Source organism: Pleurodeles waltl, chromosome 3_1 (genome assembly GCF_031143425.1).
Source record: "Pleurodeles waltl isolate 20211129_DDA chromosome 3_1, aPleWal1.hap1.20221129, whole genome shotgun sequence".
Lineage (NCBI taxonomy): Eukaryota > Metazoa > Chordata > Amphibia > Caudata > Salamandridae > Pleurodeles > Pleurodeles waltl.
The window spans coordinates 1,312,027,974-1,312,049,751 of NC_090440.1; the positions used below are offsets into that span (position 1 = coordinate 1,312,027,974).

Sequence of the window (21,778 nt, forward strand, 5' to 3'; positions counted from 1 at the left end):
ATGTCTAACCCTCACTTGGTGAAGGTTAGGTGCCAAGTTACTTAGTGTGTGGGCGCTAGCCAAGGTGCCCCCACATTGTTCAGGGCAAATTCCCCAAACTCTGTGAGTGCGGGGACACCATTACACGTGTGCACTACATATAGGTCACTACCTATATGTAGCGTTACAATGCTAACTCCGAACATGGCCATGTAACATGTCTAGGATCATGGAATAGTCACCCTAATACCATTCTGGTATTGGGGGGACAATTCCATGCATCCCCGGGTCTCTAGCACAGAACCCTGGTACTGCCAAACTTCCTTTCTGGGGTTTCCACTGCAGCTGCTGCTGCTGCCAACCCCTCAGACAGGTTTCTGTCCCCCTGTGGTCTGGGCAGCCCAGTCCCAGGAAGGCAGAACAAAGGATTTCCTCTGATAGAGGGTGTTACACCCTCTCCCTTTGGAAATAGGTGTGAAGGGCTGGGGAGGAGTAGCCTCCTCCAGCCTCTGGAAATGCTTTGATGGGCACAGATGGTGCCCATCTCTGCATAAGCCAGTCTACACTGGTTCAGGTATCCCCCAGCCCTGCTCTGGCGCGAAACTGGACAAAGGAAAGGGGAGTGACCACTCCCCTGACCAGTACCTCCCAGTGTGTCCCAGACCTCTGCCATCTTGGATTCAGATGTGTTGGGGCACAATGGACAGCCCTGAGTGGCCAGTGCCACCAGGTGACGTCAGAGACCCCTCCTGATAGGTGCTTACCTCTTTCAGTAGCCAAGCCTCCTTTCTCAGTAGGCAAAACTCCTTTTCATGGCTATTTAGGGTCTCTCCTCTGGGCTATTCCTCAGATAACGAATGCAAGAGCTCACCAGAGTTTCTCTGCACTTCCCTCTTTGACTTCTGCCAAGGATCGACCGCTGACTGCTCCAGGACGTCTGCAAAACTGCAACAAAGTAGCAAGACTACCAGCAACATTGTAGCACCTCATCCTGCCGGCTTTCTCAACTGTTTCCTGGTGGTGCATGCTCTGAGGGCTGTCTGCCTTCACCCTACACTGGAAGCCAAGCAGAAATCTCCCGTGGATCAACGGAATCTTCCCCCTGCCAATGCAGGCACCAACCTTCTGCATCACCGGTCCTCTGGGTCCCCTCTCATCCTGACGAGCGTGTTCCCTGGAACACAGGAGCTGGGTCCAAGTGTTTCCCACAGTCCAGTGGCCCTTCTGTCCAAATTTGGTGGAGGTAAGTCCTTGCCTCCCTACGCCAGATAGTAATCCTGTGTACTGTGTGATCTGCAGCTGCTCTGGCTTCTGTGCACTTTTCCAAGGATTCCTTTGTGCACAGCCTAGCCTGGGTCCCCAGCACTCCATCCTGCATTCCCAACTCGCTGAGTTGAAATCAAATGCTGTGGGACACTCCTTTGTGACTCTGAGTCCTCAGATCTTCTAAGTGCCTGTTCCGGTACTTCTGCGGGTGCTGCCTGCTTCTGTGGGGGCTCACTGAGTTGCTGAGCGCCCCCTCTGTCTCCTCCTCCAAGGGGTGACATCCTGGTCCTTACTGGTCCCCAGCAGCACCCAAAATCCTCAACCGCGACTCTTACAGCTAGCAAGGCTTGTTTGCGGTATTTCTGCATGGAAACACTTCTGCAACCTCCAGCACGCCGTGGGACATCTTCTCACCAAAGCGGAAGTTCCTGGCACCTTCCGTTGTTGCATAATCTTCAGCTTCTTCCACCCGGAGGCAGACCTTTTGCACCTTCATCTGTGGTTTTGTGGGCTCCTGCCCCCCCCCCGGACACTTGCATGACTCTTGGACTTGGTCCCCTTCCTTTACAGGTCCTCAGGTCCAGGAATATGTCTTCAGTGTTTTGCTGGTGCTTGTGGTTCTTGCAGAATCCCCTATCACAACTATTCTGTCTTTCTGGGGTAGTAGGGTAACTTTACTCCTACTTTTCAGGGTCTTGGGGTGAGGTATCCTGGACACCCTTACTGTTTTCTTTCAGTCCCAGCAACCCTCTACAACCTCCCGTAGGTCTGGGGTCCATTTGTGATTCACATTCCACTTTTGGAGTATATGGTTTGTGTTGCCCCTAGACCTTTGTCTACCTATTGCATCCTATTGTGCTACATTGTTTGCACTACTTTTATTACTGTTACTTACCTTTTTTGGGTTTGTGTACATATAATTGGTGTATATTACTTACCTCCTAAGTCAGGGTATCCTCTGAGATACTTGTGGCATATTGTCACTAAAATAAAGTACCTTTATTTTTTTAGTAACTCTGAGTATTGTGTTTTCTTATGATATTGTGCTAAATGAGGTAAGTGGTTTAGTAGGAGCTTTGCATGTCTCCTAGTTCAGCCTAAGCTGCTTTGCCATAGCTACCTTCTATCAGCCTAAGCTGCTAGAAACACCTCTACTCTACTAATAAGGGATAACTGGACCTGGCACAAGGTGTAAGTGCCACAAGGTACCCACTATAAGCCAGGTCAGCCTCCTACAGAAACTACATCAGGATTGCACCTAGCTTATGGTGTTGCGTAGGCTTGCATTATTCTAATGAGACTACTGAATGGCAAAATCGCCTGTTTTGTGGGAGACTGATTCTGACCCACTACAGGTAACACCTGTAGCTCCAATCCGGGTTCTGCTCTGGCTAACTAGCAGTGGCTCATCTCTACACAAGGGCATGGATGATTGCGCAGTCAAGCGCATGATATAACTGGTTTCTCAAGGAAGCCGTGGTCACTCAGGTCCTATCCGTTTCTCCCAGTTACATTAGTCTCACATACACAATGACAAACAGAGGCAGTATATATTTCATTAATTCTTTAATAAAGCAATTGCATCTTAGATAGCAAAGCATGGACTGCAATAACCAGGACGATACAGCATGACAAGATTAAAATTGTGACAAGGAGTGTAAAACATAAAAATAATGCTACCATATTGTCACTAAAGTCAACAGACTAATTGCTACCTAGGCTATGATAGAGCACAGCGTATTAAGCTCTAATTCTGCCCTTCAGGTTCCCCTGGGAAGACATCATCTCCCATACCTGAGAAAAGGCCTGAAGTCTGCAATACAGCTGTAGAGAAGCATTCGGCAATCAGCATACAATCGTGGTTCTCTGGCTGGAATCTCCCCTCTAACGTGTAAGGGACAGGGAAGTGTTTTTATAATAAAACAGCTGGTGTTCTAAGAAAATGTCCATACGTAAGGATGTATTTTCTATGAATGTCAGAGACTAAACTTATACCACGTTCACCGGCAACCTATCTTACTGCAGCCTTGGAAGAAGCACAGAGTGAGCAAGAATGTCTTGTTTGAGAACAGAGTGCTGGCCTAGGCAAATATAGATAGAGAGGAAATAAAACAAAATGGTAAAAGTGGCTACTGTAACAATAATAAAGCAAAGCCAAATAAAATATAGCTAGGTTAAAGTGCACAGCCACAGGCCTAGTATGTTAAAATAAAGTGCATGAAGATATAACTAAAATGGCTACACAACAATGGTTAAGGACTTTATAGACTAACCTGGGTTAAAGGTGGTAGCGTCTTCAGAAGAGAAATAATGGCTATTTCTAAATAGAAATAATTGAAAGACATGATGGAGAAGCATTTTTCATTGAATCAAAAAAGCCAGTTAACCTACACCCTAAGGAGCCAGCAATTTCTTTATCAAATTGTGTGATTTTATAAAACAATGATTTTAACAATTATCTCACAATAGAATAAAAAAGATCCCAAAATGCAAAGAAGGAAACCATGTCCTAGCCTGAGGTATTCAGCATGGAGCTGGAAATTTTGAGATCTCTACTTTTGCTTATCTGGCAGCAATGTTGTTTCATCAGCTCTACCTCCATTTTGACTCAGAGATCAAAACTACCAGGCACTTTCTAAATTACGTGTGTGTGTGACTGCTGTGCACACTGCACTCGGTGTAAATGCTTTACAGAAAGTAGAAGACATGCCCACTGTCAGAAATAGTAAGAATTAAACGTGTTCATGCATTGAGGCAAAATGAACAGGAAGGTTAAAGAAACCAAATTAATTGGGAAGATATGTACAAAATCATCTTTTATTAGCTAAACTTTAGTTGACATTTTCCAAGAGAAGCTAATTGAGGAGCAACACTGGCACAGGTAGTGTTGCATACATTTAAAGATTACAGGTTTACTGGCTTCCTGACACCATCACATGACGTCAATCCCTCATATGATGCACTAAACGGTAAATGGAAACAAGCATTTGCAATGCAATGAGTCTCACATTTGCTCGAGTTAGCGCTATTAACGTTGTAAACTCCTAACCGGACTTTTCTTGCCACATAAATTGAAAATGAAAAGTAATACCATTTCACATAAGCGAGCCGATTCAAAGCGCTAAGCCATGAACGTGAAAGAGACACACAAAAGGAAAAACAAATTGGCTTGCAGTCAAAAGTATTGGCAAACGTGCAATTAGCCATGTAACAGGGTCGGTGTCCAAGGTGTAACCAAATCACCCCAAGGAGGGACTAACATAAAGCATTTACAAATTATAACCAAGGAATTTGAAGGGCAAGCCCATGAATGAGCGATAGCGATGGGCGTGAAGGGGCTGGTTCAAAGTGTAAATAGATAACAACATGTCAGAAAAGCAGCGCTTGCGCCCTGCTAGGCTCGACCTATAAATTTGAATAATGTTCATGACCAAGGTCGTAGCTCAATATGCCTGAATGAAAAATAAAGGAGGAAGAGATGAATGTACTCTGGGACCCAGATTTATTCATTTTTCATGCAATGCACTGCAACAACCAAATTTGGATGAAAGATGCCACACCACCATCTAGTAAGATTGGGTTACTGGCTTTCTAACATTGCTGCCTTGAACAACGCGCAGTCTCACGACACAGTGCAGAGATGAGTATGTGCTTTCTAGCAAAGGATGTGTAATATAAGCATAACCTTCCTGTACAACTATCTATGCCTTCACAAATTCAGAATGATCCCATGAGTTGTCGCACAATATGCAATTTGAAGACAAACATATTTCCCCTTGTTAACGCCTGCTTTAAGCAGACATCTGTTGCTGACACAAAGCCTAGTCTGGCTATGTTAGTAGATCGGTCTTTGCAACAAATCGGTTCCACCTAGTAAGGCCCCTGAAAACAAAGTAAAATACAGCTGTACTTGCCCTGGGAAGAGGGCATATTTCCAGCTAAAAGCACCTGTTGCGCTGAATAACAAATTGATTTATATACAAATTGAGCAGTGATGTGGGGAAAGTAGAATGGTGCAACCAAATGAATGAGAATGGTACAACCTACAATCATATAATTTGTGTCTCCTGATGAGTGTTGTGTCTGTATGGGGGGTGTTCCCTAAACCTTAAACTTCTGCTGGGAGGGTGGATCACAAGTGAACCTATATGTTCTCGTGCGTAAAAGGGAAACATTACCTGTGAAAGTTGGTTGCAGCTTGTAGTGGTCTAGATCACATGGTCTGCAAACTCCTGCCATCTAGTGTTGTGTGATTGTTATAACTTGTTTTTCTTCGAAGGAAAGGTTTGAGTTCAGAGATGACTTTTGATGCTGCCTCTTAAACCCACAATGCACAGGACACAGCCCCCAGCCTGGATTGTTTTTTTCACCAACAGTTAAGTGTACGTGCAGAGATGTGAAGCAGTAATGTCTGTGTTTACTGATAGAAGAATGCATCCTGAGAAAGATAATAACTGGTAAATGTGGGATCATGGAGCTTGTCCACAGAGAGATGGAGGGGGGGGCATACGCGAACCGACAGCATTATAAGTTGCAAACCGATTGTTATAGGCAAGGGATGGTCTTTATTTGCAAATGTGCTGCTGTAGATCACATGCTGAGCATAGAATGTAAAGGAGTACCTGTCCTGTAAAGCAGTGGCTTGCGAGCATCAACTGAAAAGGTTTGGAATACAGTTTTAAGAGCTGTTGTGGGGCATGAATGCTTACACAGGAATGCTTGGTGAACGTGTGGATACACCACCATGACACCGTTTTACAGATGTCTGTGAGTGAGATATTGTATAGGAAAGCCACAGAAATCTCCTTTTTTACTTTAAAAATGTGTCCTAAGAAGAACATATAGGGGGTCATTACAACATTGGCGGTAAAAGCCGCTTACCGCAGTGCAGAAGACCACCAATACACTGCCGTGGCCGCAGAAAACCGCCACAGCTATTATGACCCGCATTTCGGAATCTGCCGAAATTCAGTCACCCACACAAGTCCGCCACACCAAAGGTCAGTGTTAAAATGGCGAAAACAAAACCTCCACCTCCACGCCAACAGAAACACGCCCATGCTATTGTGACCCACGAATCCACGCGGCGGTCTTTCAACCGCGGTATTCCATTGGCGGTACACACCGCCGCGCTCAAAATACACACACATCTCCAAAACACCGACCACATTGGACAATTCCAAATACACACACCTGATACACATACAAACACCACTCCCACACACCCAACACAATATAAAACACACACCCACATCACCCACAAACCCCTACGACCAAAAAATCTGAAAGAAGGCCAGAGAGACAGCACTGATAAGACAATCCCACCACACAGAGACACACAACACCATCACCCACACACCATCCACGCACAAAACACCACACACCACTACACATCACTACACTCATCACCACATACACCACCTCACACATCACACACACCACCCCATGGCACGCGTAAGACACCCCTGCTTTTCCCAGGAGGAGCTCAGGGTCATGGTGGAGGAAATCGTACGGGTAGAGCCACAGTTATTTGGCTCACAGGTGCAGCACACCTCCATAGCCAGGAAGACGGAGCTATGGCGCAGAATAGTCGACAGGGTCAACGCAGTGGGACAGCACCCAAGAAATCAGGACGACATCAGGAAGAGGTGGAATGACCTACGGGGGAAGGTGCGTTCAGCGGTCTCCAGGCACAACAGCGCGGTACAGCGGACTGGCAGCGGATCCCCACCTCCTCCCCCACAACTAACAACATGGGAGGAGCAAGTCTTGACCATCATGCATCCAGAGGGCCTCGGAGGAGTCGGTAGAGGAATGGACACTGGTAAATCTAATCTTAACTATCATATCCCCCACCCTACCTGCATGCTATCACAAACCCCCACCCTCACCACCTCACCTATCACTCAAACTCCTCACTAATGTACTAAGAACTCAAACCACCCATCCCAACACCAAGCCCTGCATGCCACAACTAAGCATGGTCACCCCTCACCAAAGCGTGCTCACTGCACATACCCAGAACAACCCCCTAACCATCATCACACAAGCCCCCACACAGGAATGCTATGCTAGCACTGGGGTACACAAACACCCACCCAATGCACACCATGACACACACAGATGCAATAATCATGCTCTTATGCCCCTGCAGGATCACGAAGGACCGTCACCACACCGGAGGGTCCAGACATCTCCACTCCACCCACAGAAGAGGCCCACAGTGACGATAGCAGCTCTGCCCTACTGGAGCCTGATGACCAGCCCGGACCATCGTGGGCCTCGGGACAGTCGGTTCCCCTTGCACAGACACAGCCCAACACTGACCTTCCACCCTCTGGTAACACCAGCACAGCACCCACCCTGCGGGCCCAAACCTCCGTACCCAGGACAGGTCAATCAGCTGTGTGTCCACCACTACAGGGAACCCAGGATAACCCACCACCCCAACAACAACAGAGACCTGGGGGCAGTGGTAGTGGGCACACGGTCCAGGGGACAGAGGCACAGGAACACAGTGGAACTGGGAGGGCTGCTGTGCGACAGGGGGCGGACAGGCTAAGGGAACCCACTCTCCACGAGGCCCTATCCTCCATCATGGGAGCATATCACCACTCCCAGAAGACGATGGCGACGGTCCTGGTCACGTTTCAGGAGACCCAGCGCCTGCAGGAGGAACAGTATTTGGGCTTCAGGGAGGAGCTCAGGACCATCAGCTCCGCCTTGGGCACCATCGTAGGGGGGCTGAAGGACATACAGCAGACCTTGAGGGACACCGTGGCACTCCAAGGGGCCCCTGACACTAGCCAGGACGATGAACTGCCCACCACCTCCGCCGGCGCTAGTGGACAGGACGCCCTGCCACAGGACCACCACACCAACACCCCACTGCCTGCAGACGGACAACCACCACGCAAGCGGTCCCTGAGATCCAGGAACAGGACAGAGCTAGAAGGCAAGACCACGCCAGGAAATGAGACCACCCTGATTGTCCCCCCACCGTCCCACTTTGTTACCCTGTCCATACTTTAACTGCCCCAGCTCCACTTCCTATGCCCAGATGGGCAGTGCACCTGTGAGACTAATAGACTGGTCTCTGCCATGGACATTCCTCCACCATCACCCATCACCATTTTACAACCCACCTCCATTTTTGAGCACTTAAATAAACACCCTTGAACCACAAAACATTCTGGAGTCGGTCTATGATTTTGTAAAATGCATTATCAATGATAGTGTCAAAATGCTTTTTTTTAGTTGTTAAGGCAACGTACCAATGTCACACATCACAAGTCCTTGAAGGATGCATGCAGATGACACAGGTTGGTAACCACACCTGTGAAACCGTAATGGAAAGGAACAACTCAGTTACCAAATAATCCCATTAAATTACACACAGGATAGAGTAAGACGTGTGACAGTGAATGTAATGTTAAAAATGAAAATGTTCTCACCTGTGTAGCACTGGAAATATTGCTGTATGACTGACTCCCTGTTGTCGTTGTCTTCTTCCTCAGCTTCCTCCTCATCACTGTCCACAGGCTCCACAGCTGCCACAACACCGTCATCTGGACCATCCTCCTGCAGAAAAGGCGTCGCAAAGCAAGATTGTGAAGCATCGAGCAAGCGATGATGATCTGGCACACCTTCTTCGGTGAGTAGAAAAGGGAACCACCTGTCATATGGAGGCACCTGAACCTGGCCTTCAGGAGTCCGAAGGTGCGTTTGATCACCCTCCTAGTCCGCCCATGGGCCTCACTGTAGCGTTCCTCTGCCCTGGTCCTCGGATTCCTCACTGGGGTCAATAGCCAGGAAAGGTTGGGGTAACCAGAGTCCCCTAATAGCCACACACGGTGCCTCTGGAGTTGACCCATCATATCAGGGATGCTGCTATTCCGCAGGATGTAGGCGTCATGCACTGAGCCAGGGAACATAGCATTTACCTGGGAGATGTACTGGTCTGCCAAACAGACCATCTGTACATTCATGGAATGATAACTCTTCCGGTTCCTGTACACCTGTTCACTCCTGTGGGGGGGGGGGGACCAGAGCTACATGGGTCCCATCAATAGCACTTATGACGTTGGGGATATGTCCAAGGGCATAGAAGTCACCTTTCACTGTAGTCAAATCTTCCACCTCAGGGAAAATGATGCATCTCCTTACGTGTTTCAGCAGGGCAGACAACACTCTGGACAGCACGTTGGAAAACGTAGGCTGTGACATCCCTGATGCCATGGCCACTGTTGTCTGAAAAGACCCACTAGCAAGGAAATGGAGCACTGACAGCACCTGCACGTCAGGGGGGATTCCAGTGGGATGGCGGATTGGTGACATCAGGTCTGGCTCCAACTGGGTACATAGTTCCAGGATTGTGGCACGGTCAGACCTGTAGGTGACGATTAAATGTCGCTCCTCCATTGTCAACAGGTCCACCAGCGGTCGGTACACCGGAGGATTCCGCCATCTTCTCAAATGTCCCAGCTGACGGCGCCTAGGAAGGACAACAGCGAGGATCGAGTCAACTTTTTTCCAGGTATGTACCCACAGTTACACAGAACAGGACACCAAACACAAAACCCTTCCTGTATGTGTGTTGAGTGTAGGCCTAGCTATGTGGGACGCAGAAGTAAATGGAGCCATGTGGGACCCTAAAATGGCGGCTGTCTGACCTCTAAACTGGGACAATGGGATTGTGGGGTAACTGCGTTGCCGTTGCACACCGTCGCGGTAGGCGGTCGTAGACCGCGGCGCAATGCTGCATTGGTTAACATTGGACCCTATGGGTCCCAGGAGCCAATGAGGAAGTGCGCCGGCGGTGATGATACGCACCGCCGCGGACGTCACCGCCATTTTCTAGCTGTTCAATCACTAGATAACTGATTTTCGACAGGAGAGGACCTACACTGCAAGTGCTGCTGTGACCTCGGTCTGGAAGCGACGTTGGCTGCTGCGTCTGGGGAAAGGGCCCCTGCCTTCACTGCTCAGGAGTTGGAGAAACTGGTAGACGGGGTCCTCCCCCAGTACACGCTACTCTACAGTCCTCCAGACCAACAGGTTAGTACACAGGTAGCACGTTGTATGGGCTAGGCCTGGGTGGAGAGGGCTGTTTGGAAGAGGGAAGGGGGCAGAGTTCAGGGAACATTAATGCATGTGAATGAATGTGCCACATGGCTAGGATAGGGAGGGGGGCCACGCACATTGACGGTGCGGTTGTTAATGACTTCTCTTCTTCCCTTGTGCATGTCATGTAGGTCAGCGCCCACCAGAAGAAGGACATTTGGCGTGCCATCGCCAAGGACGTCCGGACCCTGGGGGTCCACCAGAGACGGGGCACCCACTGCCGGAAAAGATGGGAGGACATTCACCGCTGGAGCAAGAAGACGGCGGAGGCTCAGCTGGGGATGGCCTCCCACCGTGGGAGGGGTGCCCGTCGCCCCATGACCCCCCTGATGTTCAGGATCGTGGCGGTGGCCTACCCTGAGTTGGATGGGCGCTTGAGGGCATCACAGCAGACACAAGGGGTGAGTACAACATCATTCTGCGGACTTTGCGCGCAGTGGAGGGGTCTGGGTGGGGGAGGAGGCCTCTGGGTGTACCTAGGCCAGGCAGAAATAGGTAGACTAGGCCCCTCCATAATGCAGGCCATGTGGCACCCTACCCCACCGCAGTAGAGTGCCAAGTACAGGTATAGATGCCCCTGTGGCATCCATGTGTGCAGATGTCCACCATAGCCATGTAGGCCAGATCCCAGGAATTGCATCTGTAGAGGCCAGGAGCACGGCGTAATGCAGGGGGCTGCTGTGTCTGTAGTGTCCGCCAACGGTCGCGGTATTCCATGCACTCAACCTGTCTGTCTTCTGTCTCCCCCCCATTTTTTGTGCTCTCCCTGTTCTTTTGTGCATCAGCATCATCAGACGGAGGTATAGTGGCACCGGAGCACGAGGGAGCTGCATCCCACATGGCCATGGAGGGCCAAACCACAGACTCCGAATGCACCAATGGGACGGAGGGCGAGGGGAGCTTCACGTCGGCCACCGGATCACCAACTAGCGACACAGACTCGTCCGCCGATGGGAGCTCCCTTGTGGTGGCGGCACCATCTGTGCGCCTCACTTCTACAGGTACAGCCGCCACCTCCCCTACCAGCACCGCCCTCCCAGCAGCCCCTCAGCGTTCGCCCCGTGCCCGCTCACCCAGGAGGGTGGGCATCACCTTCGCCCCAGGCACCTCAGGCCCTGCCCCAGTCACCCCTGCTGCCCTCAGTGAGGAGGCCATTGACCTCCTCAGGTCACTCACTGTTGGGCAGTCTACCATTGTGAATGCCATCCACGGTGTAGAAAGGGAGTTGCAACACGGTAATGCATTCCTGGAGGGCATTCATTCTGGTCAGGCTGTCCTTCAGCGAACCCTGCAATCTCTGGCCTCAGCACTGATGGCAGCCACTGTCCCTGTGTGTAGCCTCCCCCCTCCAACCTCCTCCACCCAGACCCAATCCCCCAGCCTATCCCAAGCACACCATCAGACCAGCATGCACACACCTCAACACACAAAAGTAGCTCAGGCAAACATAGGCACCACACAACCCACAGGCACACACGCAAGCATCACCCACGTGCAGACACAGCAACATCCACTACCTCCACTGTGTCCCCCTCCTCGTCGTCTCCCTCCTCCCTCCCAGTGTCGTCTACACTCTCACCTGCATGCACTACATCTACAGGCACTAGGACTCGCAGCAGTACACCCAGCACCACACCCCGCTCACCTGCACTCACCACCTCCACTCCCATTTACACGTCCCCTGTGTCCTCTCCCAGTGTGTCTTTGACGCCCCCTCCCAAAGTACACAAACGCGGGCCCCCACACACCCAACATCCACCCACCTCACGACAGCCTCCAGTACCTGCACCTGCACCCAAAACACCTAAAATGACACCTCCTACAACCACCTCCTCTTCCTCCACTCCCAGACCCCCTCCAACTACCCACCCCAGTGTTTGTCAGAAACTGTCCCTGTGTAAAGTTGACCTTTTTGTCCCCCCCTCCAATTTATCAGTCCCGTCGTAGCGCCTCAGCCACAAAGCCTCCAATACCAGTGGTGCCTGTTCAAGGTGTGTGGAGTGCACCGGCCACCAGGGCAGGCAGTGTGACCCGGAGCCAAGGCACTGGCAGCCCACCCCCTGTAAAGGCTCTGAAATTGGAAAGTGGCCGACGGGACCCTGTGAAGACTCCTGGAGGCAAAACACGTCACAGGGGTTCCAGGGGGATTGCAGAGTCAGCTGTGACTCCTCCAAAGGTGGGGAAGGGCCAGAGGAAGTCTGCACGGTGGAGAAGGGCGGCATCCTTCCCGGCGGTTGGGACGCCACCGCCAGCACCGTCGTCACTGGTCAGGAGACCACCGCCGGAGTCAGTGCCCAGGAGGGCCCAAGTATCGTCACTGGTCAGGAGACCACCGCCACTGCCGGAGTCAGTGCCCAGGAGGGCCCAAGTATTGTCACTGGTCAGGAGGCCACCGCCACTGCCGGAGTGCCCAGGAGGGCCCAAGTATCGTCACTGGTCAGGAGACCACCGCCACTGCCGGAGTCAGTGCCCAGGAGGGCCCAAGTATCGTCACTGGTCAGGAGACCACCGCCGGAGTCAGTGCCCAGGAGGGCCCAAGTATCGTCACTGGTCAGGAGAACACCTCCGGAGTCAGGGTCCAGGAGGGCCCAAGTATCGTCACTGGTCAGGAGACCACCGCCGGAGTCAGTGCCCAGGAGGGCCCCGGCTGCCACAGCCCCGCTGGGTAATGAGGGAACGTCATGCCACACACCAATGCCCAGTCCAGAGAACGTCATGCCACACACCAATGCCCAGTCCAGAACTGCCATGGTAAAGCACCGCTGAACAGTCCAGAACCACCATGGTAAAGCACCGCTGAACAGTCTAGAACCACCATGGTAAAGCACCGCTGAACAGTCCAGAACCGCCATGGCAAAGCACCGCTGAACAGTCCAGAAACGCCATGGCAAAGCACAGCTGAACAGGGCATGCACCGGGGAAGAATGAAAAGGCCGCCACATCAAGCATCGTAATCCCATGTGCAGGTGGGACAGTGACGGGACAGGAACTTCCACGGGGAGACTAATCCAGTCTGGGCACCAGTCCCCCTCCAGAACCAGTGGAAGCGTTATCTACTTTGGAAACTGTGGCTTTGCACTCCCCAGGATGGAATAGTGGGCAACCCACTCACTATAGCGACTTGAGAGACTGTGGCTTTGCACTCCCCAGGATGGAACAGTGGGCAAGCCACCCACTTGTTAGACTTGAGAGACTGTGGCTTTGCACTCCCCAGGATGGTACAGTGGGCAAGCCACCCACTGTAGAGACTTGAGAGACTGTGGCTTTGCACTCCCCAGGATACATCAATGGGCATGGAGCCCCGTCGTGGATCTGGCTTTGCACTCCTCCGGCTGAGGTGCCCACCCTTCCCCCTGAGGTGCCTGTAGTATTTCTATCTGATGCCCCGGCAGTGTTCTCTCTGTGTATCGTGTGTGGGCCTCGCCCATGCATTTTTGGACTAGTGGTGCACGGACATTTATATGTGCATATCTGCACTACTTCTCGTAATGTATATACTTTTGTATGATTTTCTAATATATCTGTATATTTTTGAGACATGTATATTGATACATTACAAGGTTTGGACTGATTTTGTTTTGTCTTTGCATTCTTCCGGGGGGGTGGGGGGGCGGTGGGTCAGGGGTTGTGGGTTGTTACTGTGATTTTTGTGAATGCATTGGTGTGTGTGTTGTAATATGCGAGGGTGGGGTGGGGGTGTTGCGTGTGTGTCCCCCTAACTTTTGCCTCCCCTATGTCATAGGTGCAGTACTCACCGTTGTTGCCGGCGCAGGCGTTGGTCTTCATAGATGAGTAGGAATACAAGGGCCAGCAGGATTTGGAGTTCCGGCTCCATGGAGTCCTCCTTCCTGGAGGGATGTGTTCAGGTGAGCGTTTTCCCATTGCAGTAACTGTTTCCGCCGTGTTTTTATCCACGGAGAATCCGCCCCGGAAAAGGTGGCGGATTGGCGGGTTGTGATACTATGGGGGGTACATTGTCTTCCGCCTGTCTGTTGGCGGTGACCGCCGCGCTGCTTGTCTGTACCGCCGTGGCGGGCGGTGTGTTAAAGTGGCTGTCTTTGTTGGCGGTTTCCGCCAGGGTCATGATTCCCTTTTTTTGTCCGCCGGCCTGTTAACACCGTCCGCCAGGGTTGTAATGACCACCATAGTGTGCATGTTTGGCTTTTGTGTGAGAATCTGAATTAGCGTGATGATCTATCTAGTAAAGTCTGCCTAGGATTTTGGATTTTCTAGGTGGGTCTGTCTAAATGCAACAAGTAGCTGCTTTGTCTTTCCAAAGGATTAAATACAGTCATTGAAGTACATAAAAGGTCTTTCAACACGAAATGTACGTAGAGCTAATTCTGCAACTGACTTTGGCTAAGGCAAAAAAAAAAAAAACAGGTAAATCAATAGTTTTTTAACATGGAAATGAGAGCTGGTCTTTGCAGAAGTTGAGCGCGTGGCTCTGACGACAGCCAAATCTTTGTGCACTTTGACAAACCATTGAACTGCTGTACAAGTTACTTACTTTCGGTAACGTAATATCTGGTAGAGACATAGTCTAGTTGCAGATTCCTTACCGTAGAATTTTCCCCCAGACGTTAGACTGGATCCGGAGATTTTAATTTGAGCAATACCCTTGCCCGTCGGTTGACTCCGTGGGCGTCGTAGTGGCCGTGGTGACATCGGGAGTAGAAGTCCACTTTCAATGAGAGGAATGGTAGTGGGCAAATGTGTAGTGGCTCAAATGAAGGCCCCAAAAGTCATGTTAGGGCAATATTAAGGTCACACAAAGCAACTGGTGGCTAGCGAAGAGGGGGAACTTTTTTAATGCCTTCTGTAAAGGCTTTGACCACATGGATTTTGAGGGAAGACTGTGTTCCCTATTTAACAGGTCGGTAGCTACAGATGCAAAGTGTATTCTTATGGACAAGCAGATGACCTTTACCTTTTTGTAGGTGTAACAAGTGACTGACAATGCCATGTACTGTGAATTCTAATGGCTAGGTGAGAAGAGTGTTTCGAAAATATGCACATCTTTTCTATTTATTAGTGTTGCATGCATGTATGGTGAGCTTTCTAGTATCTTGAAAAATGTGTATGCACGCCCTTAGAAGCTTTAGGCTGCAAAATTCTAGGCCTTTGGGTGTCAATTTTTAAATTTCAGTTTCCCGAGGTGCAGTGAAGCAGCTGACTTTGATGCTGTTTGAGATCTGGGAGCGGTGGTAGCTGTTCATGGGGGTAGCGAGAGCAAAGGCTGCTGATCCCAGCTGGGAGCTATGACTATTAACTGCACTGGTGCTTATCACATCTTCCTTACTACGTATGTAAAGAGCAGTAGTAAGGTAAAAGCATTAGCAATTATCACTGACCAATGAACAGGAGAGCATTGCCACTGATTAAGGATGTGGGTAACTGCATCTCTGAACTTCCCAGTGGAACATTTCAGCTTACATTTCAACACTGGCAAGAACTGTAGGAACTGATTTGTTTTAGAAAGGGTGTCAATGAAGAAGTCATCATAAGAAGTTTAACTTTGTGGTGATCTGACGCTCATTTTATAACCGTGTGATACGTAGATGGTTCATCGGGGGAGGACAGTTTGACTGCATATGGGTTTGAACAAGGATTGTCAGGATAATCCACATTATAGTCATGCTAATGGTTGTCACTGTCATCTTTGGCCAATTCACCTTAATATAGTCTGGCTAGTCTGCAAAGGGATCCTGGTATGAATCTGTTTAAATAGAAAGGGGTGGTACCAGTAAGAGTGGTGGTCATGGTGCAGATGGCGCTGTCAAGTTTCCTTGGCTGCTTGACAGGTGTGTTTTTCTTTTTTTTTGCATGTGCCTGCACTGTTGTAGAAGAGATTGCAAAAACATGACCGGAGACTGGATACATGTAAATCCTCTGTTCCATATGTCCAGCTGGGGGCTTTTGTCCTCAGTAGGGAGAGGACACTCCAGACTCCAAGATGAGGATGGTTTTGGTTCCCAAATCAGAGTTGATCTTGGTTCTGAGATGGGTTCACTAGGATCAAAGCCTCAAGACTCTGTATGTGGAGCTGAAGGAGTCATCTGAAACATAAGGTCCCTATCTGATAGCGATGTATAGCCGCAGATTTCGTACCCTAGAATATGCCCCCAACCACCAGACTGGATCTGGAGGTTTACAAGCAGTCGTCTTGCATGCCGGTAGGTGGTGATGTTTGGCACCTTGTGGCATTGTCACTCGAAGTGACAAGCACAGTGCCTATAAAAGGTGCCATCTTAGTGCGCCCACCTCAGATCATCTTTTTCCGCGCTATCAGCATGAACCCAGATGAGTTTCACTCAATCAATTTTGAACTGTTTTGTCGAATTCTACCCTGTTTTTGGACCACGTCCCCGAAGAAACCAACTGTTTTCAAGCTTTGTGGTGCCTGTCACAGACAAATGTTTGTGACAAACGCCCACCTGGTGCTGTCTTTGGTGTCTGGCACGGGACCACAGTTCCATGGCCTGCACTACTGCAGGACTATGAATCGAAGGGACAGCTGAGAGCCAGCCATGAAGCTTCTGGCAACTCACGATGCAACTCCACACCACTCCAGGTCCCTGGACCACTCTCGGAGTCGCTCGTATTGGTTGTCATCACGATCCTGGACTTCTTCAGGCACCACTCCCATTCCCTGGACGATGCGCCAGAATGACATCAATAATCCAGGCCCCACTCGCAGGTCATCCCTGTGGAGCCTGCACCTGACACTGGGTTCATCCTATACTTCCCAGAGTTTCTTGGAGCCGGGGCGACCGCTGCTCAACTCAGAGTTTTATGAGGCTGTCAATCTCATTTTGGGGCAGATGAACTCTCCTGGAGTGATCCAGGCCCCACTGGTTCAGGAGGCATGCCGACTGGGGCTCTGCCAGCATGTCATCTCTTAGGACCAGCCAGCCTCTCGGGTAGATCCAGATCAGCCCTGGGCACAAAGTTGCGACCACCTCTGGGGACCTTTCAAGTGGTGCTGTTCCCGGTGCCGCTGAACCTATCATGATTCCCAACTCTGCTATGTAACCAATCTGGCATTGCATAACGTCTATCCCAGTGCCAACTAGGCCCATACCACCTGAACTGGAGATGGATCCCTCTTTCTTGGAAGGGCCCTTTGAGGTACACAAATGGAGGGGATCTGAGGATCCCTATAATTATTCCTACCCTCTAGCAGAGTTCATGGTCGATGCCACTTGGTATGATGACCTGGCTGATGGAAGTGGTCTACACACTTCAAAGACACTGGCCTTCTCTCTCTTTCCACAGTAGCTACAGAGGGGACTTCTTTGGTGATGGTGCCCCAGAGGGCGGCTGAGGTCCTGGACCTTTGGCTACCCATAGCAGAGGTCAAGACCAATGTCTTGATAGAGGTGCTTCGGCCTTGATTATCCCCTCAGTTCCCCTACTCATCTTTAATGAAGCCCTCACTGATGTCCTGCTTGGGCCTGCACTAAGCCCTCCACAGGCTTTCCTATTCAAAGGACTCCCTCGCACAACCACTGCCCCACACCCAAGGTCCCAGCCATCCTATCCCAGCAACCCACCCCTTGAAGGTCTGCTAGTCCAGGCTTCAACCTCCAAGATAAATTTTGGCATGTTCTCTACCACACCACCGGATAGGGAATCCAAGAGGCATGATACCTCCTTAAAGAGGATTTTCTCTTCCTTACAGCCACGCAATATGTCGGTGAACAGATGCACGCAGTTATTCTCATGCTATGTGGGATACGGTTGTGCAAGCGCTGCCTTTGGTCTCATTGGAGGCCTGAGCCATACTATCCCAAGCTATTGCTGACAGGTGAGATGCAGCAAAATCCAGATGTGGATTTGATATGACTGACTCGCTGGTCAGAGCCATTGCTTCTACAATGGTGCTCCAATGTTACACCTGGCTAAGAACAAATGGCTGTTCAGGAAATGTGCATAACCTTGGACATGCCCTTCAATATAACTCACCTTTTTGTTGACAAGGCAGATTCAGGGTTTGAACATTTTAAAGACAGTAGAGACACTGCTAGGTCGTTGGTCTCACCATGGCCCCACGACAGCTGCATCTGACCCCCACCTCTATTGCAGCTATGGGAGCGGCTATCAGCTGCGTCATTTTACCCTTAGCCACCATGGCCAGCAGGCATCATAGCCCTTTCATGGCAGTGGACTTGGCTCCCACAATCCATGTGGAAACCAGGGCCGAAGCTGACCCAATTTGCCCTTTTCATATCAGGCAGAATATCACATTGCCTACTTTTTTCACCTCACCTCATCCTACCAAGTAAGCTACAGCCTAGATCAAAAAAAAAACATGTTTTAAATCAATTGTGCAAAATATTTCCGGGTGGATGATCAACTCTTTGTTGGATTTGTGGGTGCGATTAAAGAAAAAGCAGTCTATAAGAGAGCCATCTGCAGGTGGAGCGACCACTGCGCTAGCAAGAGGAGTCCCAGTTCTGGATGTCTGTCAAACAGCTGCGTGGGCATCACTGCACAAGTTTGCCTAACACTATTGCTTAGAGGGTCAGGTCCAGCACAATGGGCATTTTGTACATTCAGTCATCTTTGACTTTTTAGTGTAAAGAGTTTGCAGCTTCACCTCCGGGAGATATTTAAGGTAAGTAATATGTGGCTAGATGTCTCTAACAAGTTACTTACCTTTGGTATAGTTACCTTTAGTAAACTTTTACTTACTAGATACTCAATTTAGCTGCAGATTCCCACCGACCTCCTCCCCCCGTTCGGCAACGGTATTCCCACATCACAGAGATCTTTCAGAACCTCACACTGATCATCCCACCTCCGTTTTGTTTTGTGCTTCTGGTGTGGAAAAACAGATATGAAATGTGGCCAAGATTCAGATGTTCCATAAATGTGGCTGTGCCTTCTTGTGAGCTATAAGGATTATTACATATCCTCCGCCAGAAGCATCCCAAGTTCTTTTTAGTTCAGTGTAAGCTGTAGCTTACAATAACCTGCAGTATGGAACTGAGTTACTGGTATACAAATACCATATTACAAACTCCTTTTACTTATGCGAGTAATACATACTGGTCAGATGCCTACTCGTTTTCTGCTGTACATTCAAGAGTTGTATCAATTTCCAAACTGTATATCCTTTAGACCAATACCGGCTCAATGGGTTCACTTTTATTTTTGGTTGTGATCTGGAGTTCACCCAAGCAAGGGACATGTATATGTCAGAGGCCCTTTTCAGATAGTCATAAATCCTCACCACATAATTACTCAACACATCTGTTACACTATTTTCTTTAGTGCCTAATCCAATTCCAACTCCATAGCCTGCTGATTTCTAAAACTCCTTTAATTCTTAAGTAATTCCATATTTCTCCTTGATTTAAAGCCTAAAGCACCTGTGCCTCTTTAAAGGAGAAGAGATTGCCCTCAAGTCATAACTAATTCTAATGCTTCTCCCATTCATTTGGTGCTCTTGAATATTTTAGTTGTAACAGGGGGACAGAATTACTGTGCTTATATGTTTTTGAGAGCTGTGAGATTCCTCAAGAGTTTCCACGTCAGGGAACTGAGCCACCTCCTACAAAAGATACTATGGTTTAGTAGCCTCATTAGTTTATGAGTTAGCTCTTCTCTGCACGGACAGGGTGCAAAAGACCCATAATCTCCAAGTCTTTATTATTCTCTGTTGAAATTTGGTGCAAGCCTTACTGTTTGTTCATATAATTCTTTACAAAACAGAGGTTGCACGCTTGTGCTTGTATATTCAAGGGAACTTGTGACTACATGTGCAAAAGGTAAACAATGTAATGTTTATGTAGAGAAACACACAATTTTGAAAAACGGACTGCATTTTTAAACAAGCTTTCAGGGTAGGTTTCTTGAAAAAATGTGTAGTTTGCGTCTGCAACGTATCAGCCAGTATGGCACACTGATTTTGGTTTCTTTCCTTTTTTCTCTTTTTGTTTTCACAATGAGACTGTTCCTTTATGTTCGACTGTGACCAAATGTGAATGCAGGATATTAACGCTGGAAATGGCAACCAATATTAGGCAAGAAAGAGTTGTGTCTCATTGGCACATGGGAGTCTCATTTCAGACACTCCGTTTGAAGCACACCTTTGCCAACAAACATAATTCTAGAAAAAAATGTGCAATATTTTTTACCCAAACACTAGATGTCCACAATATACAGTCTCCAGATGTAAAAGTTAATGGCTCTTTACAAAGTAATATTTTCTACACCCAGGTAACTTAGGTAGCTTAAAACTCTGAATTATGTACATGGTATTCAATGTACTGCTGAAAGACAGCAGAGATACACATACACACACTTGGCTTTACATATATTCTTAGGTTTTGCCTGTATGCACACTTGCGGTCATTCTTGCAAAATCTTTTGTTGGTAAAAAAAAAATGTAAAAGGGGCTTGGAACCAGACCCTTACTTACCCGAACTCACCACTGGCATATTCCAATGTCGCTCTGATTTACCTGCTTCGGATTAGCCAGTACATTGTCTTCGTGCCACTTTCTGTTGCCGTCGTCTTCATCTTCTTCACCGATCTGGCCTGTGGACCTTGTCCTCCTTCTGGTCACTTCCTATTGTACACTGGCCAGTGTCCTTCCTGCTGGCTCCAACAGTGAAGGTATTTCCTTTTTCTTTTTGCATGCTGTCTTCTTTCTTCGCTGCCATTTTCCTTCTTCGGTGCCATCTTCTCTGTCTTCTTTCTTCGTTGCTGTCTTCTTTTTTCTTCCTGCATGCCGTCTTCTTAATTTGCTGCTGTCTTTTTTCTACGATACCTTCTTCTCTGTCTTCTTTCTTTGTTGCCGTCCATCTTCTTTTTTCTTTCTGCATACCGTCTTCTGTCTTTGCTGTCTTCTTTACCACATGCTGTCTTCTGCACTCTTCTCACGTCTTCTCTCTTCTCCCGTCTTCTCTCTTTTTCCATCTTCCATCTTATCATGCCTTCTCTCTTCTTCCGTCTTCCCTCTTCTCTCGTCTGTCTTCCTCTGTGTTCTACCGTCTTCTGTCTTCCTCAGTTTTCTGCCATCTTCTGTCTACCTCTGTGTTATGCCATTTTCTTCCATCTTTCCCCCATGCCAGTATGTTTTGCCTTTGCCTTTTTTCTATATAACTGGCTTACAAATATTACAAAAATGTTATAATAATGCTTGCTTTTAATTTAGCAAAACAAACATTATTATAACGTTTTTTCAAATACTTGTAAGCCAGTTACATAGAAAAAAGACAATGGTGAAACCTATCGGCTTTGTTAATGCTTTGTTTTTTAGACTTGATAAATTGCCTGTACTGTTAGATAATTAATGTGCAACTGACCTTGCAGTTAACTTGGTTATTCATGTTTACTCAATATACTTTCCAACAACTTTTAAATAATTGTTAAATCTCTGATATTCATCATATATGCT

The 21,778-nt window shown here is 48.7% G+C and overlaps 1 protein-coding gene across 1 annotated transcript in view; it reads right to left on the reverse strand.

The window, feature by feature from the left end:
• The window catches only part of SEC22A (SEC22 homolog A, vesicle trafficking protein), a 381,620-nt gene that overhangs the window by 21,097 nt on the left and 338,745 nt on the right, over positions 1–21,778 (reverse strand). The window lies entirely within an intron of this gene.